At 41.9% G+C, this 13,078-nt stretch overlaps 1 protein-coding gene across 2 annotated transcripts in view; it reads right to left on the bottom strand.

Annotated features, from left to right (window-relative positions):
- CEP290 (centrosomal protein 290) overlaps positions 1–7,368 on the bottom strand; it is a 3,224,991-nt gene extending 3,217,623 nt beyond the window's left edge. For both annotated transcript variants that reach the window (XM_069629332.1, XM_069629331.1), the window contains exon 1: positions 7,243–7,368. The gene's annotated coding sequence lies outside the window, so the exon portion shown is untranslated. The remainder of the gene's footprint in view (positions 1–7,242) is intronic.
- Positions 7,369–13,078: the final 5,710 nt, after the last annotated feature.

Consider the following 13,078-nt stretch of genomic DNA (forward strand, 5'->3'; position numbering starts at 1 on the left):
GATAATATTTTTCTGGTCAATACCTTAACTGAGCAAGCTAATAGCCCTGCTGGGCTACCTCTTTACATTCTTTTTGTGGACTTATCATCCGCATTCGATATGGTAAATAGAAGCAGGTTGTGGGCAAAACTGAGCATATGGGCCCATTTACTATACCTTTGCAGACTAATGTACGAACAAAACACTACAAGAGTAAGGCTGAATAATACGGGCCCAATGTCTGATTCTATATCTGTTAATATGAGTGCTTGACAGGGCTGTGCCCTTGCGCCAATGTTCTTCAATCTATTCATGGCTGATTTTGGTGAAATCAGCATTGAAAAAATGAATGCATTTCCCAGGATTGGCAAGAGTAAGTTGGTCTGGATCTGCTATGCAGATGATAGTCATTTTTTGACAATACATATGTAGGGATCTGTAATAGTGCAAGGGCTGTGTGCTCCTATGCTGACAAAAATGGCCTAAAAATCATTATCAACAAAACACCATTTATGGCTGTTGGCTGCTGACGATGCAATAATACATCTATCCCTTGCAGTATAGGTAACATCAAAAGCGTCCACTCCTATAAATACCTTGGGTACGAACTTGCTTAAGAAAAAGCTGGGACAAACGAGACTCTGCAGCTAAATAAGAGGGCCAAGGTACTTTCCATTATGGGGCGGTCCTGTCTTTTTGGGATATGCACTATTTATAGGCAGAAATTGGCATCAACTTTTCTCTATGCCCTTGAGGCTTCTCTAACTGATTGGACCCCTTGGGCTGACAAAATTGAAGGGCTGATTTGGCGTAGATTTCTGGGACTAAGCAATTACACACCTATTGAGGCTATTAGGCTGGAGATGGGATTAATTTCTCTCTCCTCCCTAATTAACCTAAATAGAGCAAAGCTTTATTTTAAGATTATGTTCTCGCCTCCAAATTTGTATTTATCCATATTACGCACCCCGCTGGATAGGGCATCCCTACAAAATATCCCCACCAAAAATATTTTTGTCTCGCCACAGTCAATATTTTTGGGAGGATATTTTGTGGGAGCGGGGGTTGCCCCCACACATTTTAAAATAATGCAGGGGTTGCAGGGGTGTCCCCCGCATGGTCCATGGGTCATATCGCCGCAAAAACATGGCGATATTTTTGTGGGGATATTAACACATGGAACCCTGGATAGTGGTACCAGTATGGTGTTGAATAAATTTAAGATCATGAATGAGCGCTTCTTTGAGAGGTTGTGTTGGACACCTAGGTGGGAACATGGGGAAGGTGCAATGATTAAATATTTAAATAACTCTGCTGAGAAGCTCGATTGGGTTAACAGTCATGAGAAGGTTGCTAAAATCCCTTTACACCTTATCCAAGATGGTCTTTAATTACAAGGAACCCCGAGAATACATATAACTTCTCCCTTCTAGGTCAGCACGCCAGATTTTCCTGAATATCAGGGCTAAACCGCCTTTATGTGATGGAAAGCAGAGGTACTTGGGCTGGAATCCATGTACATAAAAGAACATGCAGAATCTGTTTTGATAGGCAAGAAGTTGAATCAGCTAGACATATTCTTACTAAATGTCCTGGGATGAGATCCGCCTATGAGCTTTACTACTCCAAATTTGTCTAAGATTTGGATGATATAGCCAGCTAATCATTTTGGATGCAAATTATCTCTGGTTATAGCCGAAGCAAGATCATAGCTATAACGCAGGTTTGGAAAGGTGCAGATAAGCTCTTGCAAAAATTTGAAAGTATTGTTAAATTGTTGGAAGTTTAAAATCTGCCCTCTTGTTACAGTAGATGTGCTACATTTGTTGACCCCAGATTCTGTCTTGCTATTTTTTTCCTTATGATTTTTGATACTATTCTGCCTCTGAATGCTCTTGTGATTCTGTCTCCCCTCTCTTGGTTAATCTTTTTAATCTATTTTGTTGATCTTAATGAAGATGTATTATTAATCCCTTCTTTTTATAGGAGTTAGATTTGTGATTGTCTAATTAAGCTAATGAATTTTGATGTTTTTACTTTATATGTATCCATTATTCATGCAATTTTAAGTTTGTGTGATTTTCTATGTGTAAACGTTTTTTAAACTGTAGGGATTAATAAAATAAATAAAAAAAAAAATTAAAAAAAACAATGAAGGTGCTGCCTACTCTGGGCAAACTGGATTTCTAGATGATATGAGCACCCGCGATAATTTCAGAAGAACCCTAAACGTAATCAAGCTAGGAAAAAGTAGGGGATTTGAGATGGGCATGATATCCTTGAACACCCACACAGACTCTGAAAAGGATGACAAACTAAAAACGATTGCTTCTGAGGGCCCTTAATTTCATGTTATTTTTACAGGCTTGATCCCAGCAAACAATCATACCCCGACTAGGAAAAACATTATAAATGGGAAATATAGCTGGAAGCCATCTATTCCTAGAGGAACTCAGTAGGGATGCCCCCACATCACATTTGATTTTCACATTATCTATGGAACCGTTTGCTAGGAAGATTAGAAATAGTAAGGGTATCAAAGGAATTAAACGGGGGGAATAGAACATGTCCCTATACGTCTCCAACACAACAGTTACCATCACTGACATGCCCACCTCATCTACTGCCCTAATGAAGGAACTGAGAGATTTTATATTGCAGTTTGAGCCCGAGTCCAACCTCCAAGCAGGGGACTGTGTATCCAACACATGCTACTCAACATTGCCTTGCTTCCAAGACAAGCGTGTTGCCCCTGATCCGGGACTAAATATTTAAATGTCAATGGGGGGACATGGATCAGCTTTACAGAATGTAGACCATAGAATGAGAAAAAGTGATTGAATACCTGCGAGTTCATATCCACCTCCTCTTCTGAAATGATCTAGCAGCTCAATTTCCCACCACAATTTTAAGAGGATACTGAAAATATGGGCAGGTGGAATAATCAGGAAATGCCAATGCTGGGGTCGGATCACTGCAAATAAGATGAACTTATTCCTAGATTTCTATACTGCTTCCGAGGCAACCCAATGCAGATCCCCCGATTCTACCCTACACGCTTTGCAGGAAAGCATTTTCTGTTTTATACGGGTGGGAAGAAAGCTTGCACCCCTAGAAAATTACTATTCAGGGGTATGGGGAGTGGAGGTCCCAGAAGTTCACAGATATAATTTGGTGGTGCAAATCTTGCATATATTCACCTGAGAAAATGATCCCTCCCTTGTCAGTTTGAGGTAGATAGAGAAGGTACCCAGCACCCACTTCACAGTTTCCGTTTACAGATATAAAGAACCACCCCAAGGAACTGCCTTTAATAACTGCTACCAGAACATCAATCTTTTATTGAAATAAGGCTACATGTACAAGTGGAGGGGTTTGGGGGCAGGGGGAGAGTCTCAACTGGATTGGACCGATTATCAAAAGTGTTTGTTAACACTGATTTTAAGCCTGGCATGACAAAAAATGTGTTCAAACGTTGGGAAACCGGAGGTTTGACACATCTGCAACAATTATTACACAGAGGGGTCACTGCAAACATTTGTAGAATGTTAGGGCAATTTCAAGTAGATGAAAAAGAAAGGTTTCGCTATTAACAATTGAGACACTTGGCTTCTCATTCACACACCAAAATCATGGGGATTTGAATCTTCAATGCACATCTTCCACTGTGGGTTGAGAAAGCAAGGGTATCCATTCTATATAAACTGCTGGATCATTTTGAGCTTAAGAACGCCAATCCTGTATGGTAAAATGGCAACAGGATGTAGGAAATATAGAGGAGGAGTCTTATGGCTGTATTTGGGCATGAATGAAAGCATCCTAGATGAACTACCAACAGAGGATGCATTTTCAAGATTTGCTATAGATGGTACTTTCCTCAAACTAGACTCCATAAATGAATTCTTCCAAACCATCCTTTTGCTGGAGGGGGTATGGAGAAGAGGAACATTGATAAATGTTTGGTAGACCTGGTAAAGCGCAATATTTCTGGAAGGAGGTGCTATTACAGTCTAAATTGTTTACCGCAATCCAACTACCGATGGACCTGGTGGTGCTATTGGGGGATATGGGCAGGGGAATCTACCCCATGTCAGTATACCATGCAACCTTCATCACACACCTTCTTGTAGCTGCCAAAATCACTTTTGCAGGCAACAGGAAGAATCCAGAGGGTCCGATTATTCAGATGGGGTGAAATGGGGGATATCATAGCAGCCGAGGACCTTGTAAGGTTTATGAGGAATTGCTTGCGATTTGAGAAGAGGATGTAGGGGACCTTATAGGGCTGTGCACTTGATGCCTCTGCATACGTATATCCATGTCAGGAGCTACCTGTGTACTTACTGAACTCGTTTAATGGCTTTGTAGAGCAGCTTATAGTCAAATAAAAGAATTTTAAAAGCTATTTTTTTTTAAAAAACATCTTTTTAAAAAAGTTTAAAATAGCGACAGGCATTTTAGAAACACAACAAAACTGGTAAAAGTCACAACTTTGATGAAATTCAAAAGGCATGGCATTTGCTTACAGGCAACACTCTGGTCCATAGAAATGAGGAAAGTACTCCTATGGACCCAGTGGTGACGCCCCCAGCCCCGACCCCTAGTTTCTGCACAAAGGAGCTGCACAACCGTTGTGTGCACCTCAACTGCTGGTCCTTCAGTTAGCTTGGATTGGCTAATAAGGCAATGCCGGGTTTTGTTGGCCAGATAGATTACTTAGTGCACTTGTATTAGTCACAATACGCAACCGGATAGATAGGACCATCTTTTGGGAGAATCTTGGAAAGACCTCCATAAATGAACACGCACTTTGCGTGATCCAGCAAGCTTACAGAAGCACTACAGTGCACGAAAGATAAGGTGAGCTAGAGCAGCTCACTGAGTAATTTGTGCTTTGGTAACTATTTCAGCTTAACATGGACGCAAATGACGTGCCTTAACCAAGTGAGCCAAAATACACTAGAAAGAGTGGTTCCATGACTACCCGATTTAGTTAGATGCCACCGATTCTGTTTTACTGGCACTTACACCGAATGAAATTGGCTCGGTTTTCCTCTTCTGCAGAGTTTGGAAGCATATCTTCAGACTGATATATCCTTGATAGGGCCATCCAACCTGGCACCATCCAACCTGGCACCCTTTATGTGAGCCCCGTTATTGAACCGTTACCTTACTTAAGGAAGCACCCTACACTTTTGCAGTCAACTAGCAAGACATTTTTGGATACACCCATGAATCAATATACAAGTAAAGGACAATATATGTTTTAAGCAACGTCAATGAATTGATGTATAAACTACCCTCTCATTCCTCCTGATGAGCCATTTTTTCCCCTCGATGGTGAAACACGTGTAGAGGATTTATTACCTGAGGAAATAGAATTTATCTTTCTCTTTCAAGGATTCATTGTATCAAGAACACCAATCAACTAGTAAATCCCCAAGCTAGTGAATCAGTTGTTATTTTTCATTACGGCCAAATGCCTGAACTCTAACAAAACTCTCAGTTGGTGTGGCAATTGTGCTCCTTTCTCCACCTTTTTACTCTAGTAGTTATTGGGCAGACAATACTTGGAGCACCAACAACACCAAAACGAAAATAAAGCTGTTCGCCACAGGTTTTAAATATGCGCACACAACTCCAGAACACACTTACACCAATGGCATTAAAGAAATTGCACAATTCAAAGAAAACTTCTGCTTGGCAAACACATTCAAGAATAAAGTAACATCAGAAAGCATCCTATTCGACAAAACAAATATTATGTGGCGAATGAAGGGCTTGAAAGAGTCAGCAGCCTCTTCTATTTGGCCTTAACCTTTGAACACTCAAGTTCTGCTAAGACCGACCTATCTCCCAGTGAATGCAGATCGTACGTGGTAGAAAGGCATTGCGGGGTTCCATGTTAAACTTGGGGGTGGTATGGTGATCCCTGGGATTACTGTAGCTAAAACAGACACAAAAGATCTGTATGGAGCGAAGATCCTGTTGTGTCCCCACAAGCTGAGGCAGCAGAGTCACCCAGAGGAATCAGTGGGGTGGAAAAAAACTCAGATTCAAACAGCTTGTGAATTAGCAGCACCTGAGGGGCAGATTTTTTATGATGGCTGATCAAGTAAGGAAGGTGGCACTGGCCGGTGTGCTTTTATTCCCAAAGATGTGATTTTATGGTGATATATTATTATGTGTTTTTATGTTTATATCCATGTAGGATTATGGATATAATTTATATCCAAAACAAACAATTTCTCGCTCTTTCTCTCAAAGGTCACTGGCCCGTGCAGCCAAAAGATCGAGAGCTAAGAATGGGTAATTCACAAATAGAATATAGCCTGAAGTGATAAGCCAGCTTCTTTGCAACAATAAGAATAACTTGATGGGTTAACTAAATATAGAGATGTACAAACCTTGCATATGCACTTACATTACGGGGCAGGAATGTCCAGGAAAACAACCATGTAGGGTGAACATTCCATACGTAATTCTTTTTCTTTTTTTGAAATTGACTTTATTGCGGGATAAACATCCCAATCATAGATAAGTTGTTCCAAACAGTCAGCAATACATATACATTAGGAAATCTTAAAGGAACTTTACACTCACAATTGTAATCAAAATAAGATGTACACGTTAAAAATAACTAATACTAAAACAGCAACATAAATGCCAAGTCCATTCAAACAAACATGACCTCATAGATTCAGTAAATTGAATTTAGCAATAAAAAAGACGGACATTTGCAATTCATCAATTGAGACTTTGCATATATTTAATGGCTACTTGCCAAAGCTTTGGTAGGAGGGTTATTTTACATTTTACTGAAAAACATATACTTTTATTTGAAATACACTGGAACAGAGCAGACCAATGCTTTAAATAGCAAAAACACAAACATGAAATGGAACTTGAAGGTAGACAGTATAATACGTCTAAGAAATGCATTTTCACAGATGTATGACTTTCAGGAAGATGGCATGGTATAACATTGTTTCAGTGTCACTGTAAAATGCAGAAGACTCCATTTCACCTGGCTCCTACATCCAGCACTAGATCTTTATTAATAATAAAGCATTAAAGTCCCAAATCACAGTGCATTAAAAAAAAACAAATCCCATGTGCCGCCAACATCGATGTCACAGTTTTTGTACAACAATCAACAAAGCAGTAGTTTCAGTAAAAACTGCACATTACGTCCCTGCGGTCATTTGCGATCTGAAAACACACACCCTTAGACACAAGTAAATTACTGTTAAAATAACGCACCTGGGATCCGTTGCTCCCGCAGAGACGCAAACAACCGCTATACAGTTTGCGGGTGTAATGAGAGGCGCACCTCGTGTCTGTCCTGAGAAGGTAGCGTCTAGTTGCCGTCCGAGAAAGGGACCATAGCAACGCTCCGCCTCCTCATCACGTGAGTTGCACGTTACGTTCACGCTTGTACGTCTCTCTAGTCTACGTCGTGTTGGGATTCCAAGTGCCAGGCACTGCGTGTGATAGTCCCAGGAGGGGGAAGTCAGAAGAAAGAGGGATCATACTGGTTTTGAACTGAAGGCACAGGGCAGAGAACGAAGGAGATCAGTGGTTTATAGGAGGCAGATTAGGATTCATCTTTTTTTTATTTATTGAATATAGTTGAAATTACATCAACTTTTTCAATTTATACAGAATAGAAAAGTTCATAAACATAAAATCCACATAAGAAAAAACCATGTAAATTCACAGAATACTGTAAAACCATCATTCCAAGTTCAAGGCCTGTAAAAAATTAATCGTTGCAATTCTTATACTCATACATTCAGTGGCTGCCAAGGCGACCCATCTATTTCTCGGATCAAGTTGTGCAAAATATGCAAAGTGATTAACAAAGTGCAATCTTCTTAAAGTGCTAAGTGCTGGACAGTCCAATATTAGGTGTTGAAAAGTTTCTACAATCAGTACATTTTTACAAAACCCACACCAGTTGAGGTCAGAAGAGATTTGTTTTCTTCTTGTTTTAACCTCATGGGTGGGCCAGATGTTAAGCCTCAAGCGAAGAATGGCAGTTCTTAAGGCAGCAGATGGTGCCAAGCATAAATAAGAGGCAATATGATTAATCTCAAAGATTACTTTGACGTGACCTGGCTGCAGGGGCGCAACAAAACCTACATTTCGAGGAGTGAGGGGGCTAAGTGGTGATGGGAGGGGCTTCTCCACACAATAGGCCGGCAAACTTGGAGGCTAAGGCCCTACTGTTCTGCGTTCTAAGTGGGTGCAATTTGCTATTGATGGCCTGTGCATACATGCCAACCCTCCCGATTTATGCGGGAGTCTCCCGATTTTTTCATTAAAAACAGTGATATTTTTTACTGTCTCCCGCCTAGCCTAAAAGCAGTATATCCCCCCATGCAATCCTATGGGAAAAATGCATTCTCCCGATTGCTGTGGTGCAATCTCCCTCTCAGGGGCTCCAGAATGTTGGCATGTCTGTGTCTGTTTTAGAAACCATTGTTGTGTTAAGAACTGCAAAGGGACATTTATTTTTTTATTAATTTCGTATAGTTTATTACAAACATTTGAAAAAAATAAATAAAAAACTCAAATAAAAACAGTGTTTAAGAGAAAGAAACTGGAAAGGAGCCAAACTCCAGTCGACCTTCTCTTGTTATGCTACACCTTCTTAAAAATTCTACTTAATCATTTGTTCGCCAGTGTTTTACGCGTCCCTATCTCCATCTTCTTTTGTAACTGATCCAAAAGGTTTGTGAGTGCTAATGTCAAATTCATTGTTCACTATTATGCATTTGGACCCACCAATCATCGGCACTGTAGGTCGGGCATTTGTCCATCTCTTTTCCCAAGTAGTTCTTTTTATAGTTCTTAGGCCTGGGCAGAAGAGGACAAGGTGTTTTAAGGTTTCCTCGTTGCAATTGCAGATCCTACAGTTTAGATCTTCCGTTCGTATAATTCGTCTTTGCCTTTAGATTTCTTTGGTTTCGTACAGATTCAGTCTAAATTTTAGGTAGCTCTTTCTTAGGGGTTTGCATGGAAAAAGTACCATATACTTGGGTATGCTGTTGAGTCCTTTAGCTTCAGTGGGAGAGTTTTTCATGCATTTATGATTTGATCTTTTTTCTGATGTTTCAATCCAGTCTAGTTGTAGCAGTTTTTTTTACTGCGTTTGGATTATTTCGTAAGGTCTCTTCATTAGTGGCTAGTTGTTTCAGTATATCTTTGCATTGTTGTCCCCACATTGTTATTGGCGTCTCATTCTCCTGCTTTCTCCCTTCGATCATTACTTCGAAGGGATGTAAGCCAGCTTCTTTCAAGGTCTTACTATATAAGGTTAGCTTGTTCCACATTATTCTGGCATTCATTGTTGACAAGCCTACTTCATATAGTACACATGCGGTGGGATATTGAAGGCAAGTGTCCCCAAAAGGCATTACCCTCCCCGCAATGAGAGGCAGTAACGGACACACCCCAAAAGGGAATGAGGCCAAGACCAAGTGTGGGTAAAAGTAAAAGGTTCTTTATCCAATCAAATAGGGCATGCAAAGGACTCTGCAAGCTCCGAGAGCGCTTTGTCTGACAATAGCAAAGACAGTCTTATTTATTACAAAATTTCGTCATAGAAACCTATACACTATAGGGGCACATGATCTTGGGGATTGGGTGGCGTCGACTAACTATAGGTGCAGTTGTGACGAGCCGCTCCGTGGTTGGTGGACATCAGCGTGATGCCAACGTGGGGCGGATAGGTCAGCTGGGCTCATCGGGGTGGTGCTGCCAGCCAAGGCGCGGTCAGTGTCGTTGATGGACGGGTGCCCTGACATTCTGCCCTTGTGGCCACACACACAACATTCATTCATCTAGATAATTCCGGTTTTCCTGTAAATCCTACCATAGGTTACTCTAAGGGTTAATAAGACACAGGAGGAATAGATATAATGTGAAGCTCTACCAATACATCAAGACACTGTTACTTCTGACCTGTTGACTGGGAGTCATAAACCTCAGGGTCTGGTCTGAGGGCATGGGGGGAGCTGCACTGTCATTCTGGTCTCGTTAGAGTAGTGAATAATTACTTAATGATGTGTTAGTACAGGGTTGAATATCTGTTCTCCAAGGCCCATTAACTTAGGGTGAAACGGAGTACCACTGGATCAGCGAAGGTGTACCTCTGGCCCCTTGGGGCGTTGGGGTTTTAGGACCGGGTTGTAAATAATTCATTTGGCCGACCATGGTGGTATGGGACATGGGGGGAGGTGAATACTTGAAGCGGGTCCAGCAGAGTGGGGGGAGGTGACGCTGTGCAGCTCGCACACCAGCTTGTCCTGGCGTGCCTTGGTGGGTTGAGAGGGGATATGGCCTTGGGTGTGTGTGTGTGAGCAATTCTCTGTGCTTGGGTTGCATACTATGTAAAACAAGGAAATGATTAATAAAGTTGGTAATATTAAAGCGTTTACACATTTCTACTGTCTATACATTCGTATATTATTTTATAGTTGTCTACAATAATTTGGTAGTGTTTCATACATCATTAAAACATCAGACGACTATATTTTAGCAATGTCACATGGTAGTAGCTGAATAACACATGGGGTAGTATTAGGTTTGCTGGCGTACTCAGGAGCATAGGAGCAATACATTCAGAGGCAATAATACATTTTCATTCTGGCCTATACATTTAAACGTGTTTCTCTATGCACACCCACACACATGTTTGCAGTAATGCTTCGTTTGCCTTCCTTTGTACTTAGCAGCATTTGTTAGATAGCCCTAGGCGGTCTGTATTAATTCTTTTCATTAGGTCTTCTAGGCACATTGTATCATGTAAGGGCTGAGGCCGCGCTTGCTTTTTCCAATACTTATGAATTCTTATTCCTTTCTTCAACATGGATGTTTATATTTAATATAGCAATCTTTGTAAACCGTCAGGCATTGGAGTGTGGTTGGACATCGACAAGGGTTCATACAAAGAGGGTATTGACGTCATAGATTTTACATGTTACGGGTTAGATGCAGGGTCGAGGCCTGTTCTGTTAGAATGGTTTTCTGTTATTTTCCAGGCTTGAACAGCAAGTCAGGTCACTTCGGGGACAGTGATGTACTGCGGAAGGTAAATGATACAGTGTTTGTTCTGATACTTGTTCGTATCTAGTTGCTCGTGAGAACGGGCCTTCAGCGGATCTGCCATGGAGCGGAGGCGCCAGGGGAAGGGCATGGCTCTCTGTGAGTGGGGGCCATGCTGCAGCATTCGCAGGCAGGCTGTCTCGTTGGGATTCAGGTTGTCAGTATCTAAAGTGGAGTCCTGATGCTTTCCAAAATGGTGTCCATAGTCTGTTACAGTACAGCATGATCAGTCCTGTATGTCGATCAGTAGTCACCCCGTCATCTGGACCCTGGTGACAAGGGGGCCCCTGACGAGCCACAAACCTCACATAGGTGGGGCATGTCGGGGAGGGTGGTCTCCTGGACCTATCCTCCCATACATTCAATCTTCTTGGGGTGTTTTTTTACCCTGCTCACCGCCCCAGTCCAGGGCCCACCTGGATGCCTCCCATGGAACCCCATACCCTCAGGGCGTTGAAAAGACTGTAGGTGGCGCGCACAACCAGCCAGCTGACGGCCAGGAGGCCTAGCCAGCAAAGGAGAGAACCGGCCTCCAAGGATACACCTGCAGGGTAAAAAAACACCCCATGAAGATTGAATAGTAAAACTTTCAGGAAATACAAAAAGAATTGAGGCAAAAATATACTTGATAAAACTATTACCACATCTCTCCTGAAGATCCTTTTGTGATTTAAACAAAGGTGAAACACGTGTAATTATATTTGAAGAAAAAAAGAGAAAAAAATGTTAAAAAGAAATAAAATATAAAGGATTTTTGAAGGAACAATCAACTGTGGAAACAATTATTTGGCACTCATGCAAAGGGAAGTCGCAAGTGGAAATGCATAGAATTTGATAAATGACTTAACTCTACCAGTGGCAATCATGGTATTGATGCAATACCACAGCTGACAAAACCCTACAAACAATATAAAAAGCAAAAAAGAAGGAATTCGCCGGGAACAAAGTCCATAAAAAGGTTGCCAAGAAAGTGTTTAAACCAAGCCATGATGGTACCCAAGAGAAGAGGTTGTCGAACCAGGTGCTGGCGTCTGCCCCTCCTTTGTTTTTCATTCGTTCCCCCAGGTTGTGCACTTCTGCGATGACATGTGACAGTGTTCCATTATCTGCGTCTTCAGAAGGTACGAATGTGCAACATGCACTTCCGATTTTCGATTTTTCGGCAAACACTGCCGTCCATCGCCGTCAACAGGTCTAGGACATACCTGTTCTGCATCGTCATTAACCGCAAGGCTCTTAGCTCCACCTTGATCACGTTAAACCCTTCTTCAGTGTCGTTAGCTAGCTGTACCAGCTCCCAACGTGTGATCTGGAGCCATTTTGCATTTGCCCGTACCTGGATGCTTGGAACGAGTGAGGTGAAGAATGTTTCTGCAGAGCTGAACAGTCGATACCTGTCTGGAATCTAGGCCAATAATTCTGAGGAGGCTTTGGATATGTAGTTGAATGACCATCGCCTCATCGATAGCACCTCTTGCACATTGCCGGAAGAGAGGACATACATTTGTGGCTCTTCTGTTGGTGGGGTGTTTTGTTCATGGGGGGCATCTGGTACTCCGTTTCCACCAACAATATGACTCTCCGGAATCACCATCAACGCTAGTGTTGCCAACGAACACGTGCCCCTCCAGGACTGTGGGAGGTGCAAGTACGCCTGTTTGCCGCAGACCCAGTAAGTGTCCATAAGTGCTGCTGTTCCCTTCTTCATGTCTGGGATAGTGAGTGTCCGGTTACAGTTCTTGTTCACACGCATTGTGTTCTTTCCTTCCCCATGGAAGCATAGATCATACAATATTTCTTTTTATAGTTTGAACAGCTTTTCTACGGCGGTCACCCAGGTCAGTTTCGTGATGTGCTCTTTCCAGACTGGCGTGTATGTTTTTTTGACCCACTGTAATTTTTCGGCTGTCAGCCCTCGTATTGCCTCAGCGTTGCATGATATCTCTTCGTCTTTCCATTTATTGTCCAAAAACAATGTCCCTTTGAT

Source organism: Ambystoma mexicanum, chromosome 12 (genome assembly GCF_040938575.1).
Source record: "Ambystoma mexicanum isolate Mex_15411 chromosome 12, UKY_AmexF1_1, whole genome shotgun sequence".
Lineage (NCBI taxonomy): Eukaryota > Metazoa > Chordata > Amphibia > Caudata > Ambystomatidae > Ambystoma > Ambystoma mexicanum.